Source organism: Balaenoptera acutorostrata, chromosome 18 (genome assembly GCF_949987535.1).
Source record: "Balaenoptera acutorostrata chromosome 18, mBalAcu1.1, whole genome shotgun sequence".
NCBI classification, from domain to species: Eukaryota; Metazoa; Chordata; class Mammalia; order Artiodactyla; family Balaenopteridae; genus Balaenoptera; species Balaenoptera acutorostrata.
This window is the reverse complement of record NC_080081.1, coordinates 76,320,955-76,323,233: the sequence shown is the minus strand read 5'-3', so window position 1 is coordinate 76,323,233 and position 2,279 is coordinate 76,320,955. Positions and strand designations below refer to the sequence as shown.

The 2,279-nt window shown below is 45.9% G+C and overlaps 1 pseudogene; it reads left to right on the top strand.

The window, feature by feature from the left end:
• The first annotated feature begins 1,635 nt into the window (after nt 1–1,635).
• Nucleotides 1,636–2,073, top strand: LOC103019961 (60S ribosomal protein L26-like; annotated as a pseudogene).
• The last annotated feature ends 206 nt before the right edge of the window (nt 2,074–2,279 follow it).

The window sequence follows — 2,279 nt, the reverse complement described above, 5'->3', positions numbered from 1 at the left end:
ATGTCTTATGAAAGTCACAAACCTTTGTTTATAAATCTGGAACCACTTCTGACTTAATGCTCGTGCTTTAGGGCATAGAAAAAATGGAGAAATGTTCTGGAAAATAAGTACGGTTTCTACTGGAAACCATGAAAAGAACATGAGTGTGATCATTTTTGTGTGGGAGGAAAAGAATTAACAATAGCTCAATAGACTGAAAGAAAAAGGACGCAGAAGGGGTGCAGCGGCAAGCAGACACCCCCTCACTACATTTCTGATTACCTCCCTTATTTCTAGATGAGGCTGGTTATGCATGTGTACATCACTTGGGGTGACTAAGCTGAAGGTGGTGTGGAAGGCAACAGCTGTCTCTCATCCGTCACTGGCGTTATGAGCAAGTGATGCTGAAGGGGCAATCAAATCAGGAGCCACCTTCATGTTTACTTTCAATTTCATGAAATCGCCACTGCTATTGTGGAGAGTGTCACCTGCTTCTGAGAACTCCCAGCTGGTGGTGAAACCAGCAGGTAGATTTTCCAGGCTGGAATGCAATTGTGCAAGCATTCAATTAGACGTTCATTCCATCTGAAATAAAAATCATACCGTGCCTGGCCCACACTTTGCCAGCTGCCTCCAGCATGGCACGGAAGGGATTGATTGTTTAGAGCCTGATCAAAGCGCTGAGTTACCCTAGAGGTAACAGCAGATGTCTCGATTCAAGAGGTCCTGAGAGAAATTCTCTGATGCTTGAGCCTGGCACTTTGCCTGACCCTAGCTAGTCAGAGTTAATACTATCATTTATCAGGCTTATTGTACTGGATGTGCTTATTTAGAAACATAGCTGCTTGGGGTTTAGGAATGGATTATTTTGCCTAAGAAACAGATGAGAGGAAAGAAAAACAATCAGCATTCCTAGCCAGGCAGTTTAATTTCCCTAGAATTTTTTCTCTTCTAGTAAATAATTGTATCATGATATTTTGGGAGATATGTCTGGGAAAACACCCAACATACATCATACGCTAATCCTAACGGAGCCAGGAGTTCCGGAGGCTTCTGGGGCCAAGGACCGATGCATCCATAGGGCTGGGGCCCAGCAGAGGGCTTGGGTTCCAGCCGCGTGGGAGGAAACATGACAGTGGCCTTTCTCAGGGGAATAAAGCATGGTGCCTTGGGTGCCAGGCAGCGTGAGCTCAGGAGTCAGATATTCAGAGGAGTGTTGGCCCCTGGACAAGCTGGGGAACCCCCACCCCCGTCCCACAGGAAGTTGAGAATGATGCAGCACCTCCCATGGGGAGAGGTGGAGCCTGATGAGGACACCCACCAAACACCCTGACTGCTGGGGTCCACACCACCTTCACTAAGCACCTACCACGTGCCAGACAGAAACCAGGTGCTCTATATGTGCTAGCTCTTACCGTCACTACAACCTTGGAGGCGGATATAATTATTCCCATTTTACAGATGAGGAAAATGAGGCTCCAGGGAAATTAAGCTGCTTGTCCAAATTTAGCTGGCTTGCAAGTGGCAGAGCCAGGATTCAAACCCAGGTTGTGCTCTTCCCTCTGTGTTGCTGTGTCCTAACGAAATGTTAAGTAAATATGGTAAGAAACGTGTACCAGCCCTTTTGTGGCCATCGCTGAAGCGCCAGAGGCCAAAATGAAGTTCAATGCCTTTGTGACTTCTGACTGAAGCAAGAACCGGAAAAGGCATTTCCATGTGCCTTCCCACATCCGCAGGAAGATTATGTCTTCCCCTCTTTCTAAAGAGCTGAGACAGAAGTACAATGTCCGATCCATGCCCATCCGGAAGGATGATGAAGTTCAGGTTGTATGAGGGCACTACAGAGGGCAGCAAATTGGCAAAGTAGTCCAGGTTTACAGGAAGAAATATGTCATCTACATTGAACGAGTGCAGCGGGAGAAGGCTAATGGCACGACTGTCCATGTGGACATTCACCCCAGCAAGGTGGTTATCACCAGACTAAAACTGGACAAAGAGCACAAAAAGATCCTCGAACGTAAAGCCAAATCTCGCCAAGTAGGAAAGGAAAAGGGCAAATATAAGGAAGAAACAATTGAGAAGATGCAGGAATAAAGTATTCTTATATACAACTTTCATTAAAAACATAAAATGAAAAAACAGAAATGGGTACCAAAGAAAATACAATTCACATAACGCTCTTAATGATCCATATATGGATCAAAGTATGTCTTCAAGATGGACTTTCTGGGACTTACCTGGTGGTGCAGTGGTTAAGAATCCACCTGCCAAGGCAGGGGACATGGGTTCGAGCCCTGGTC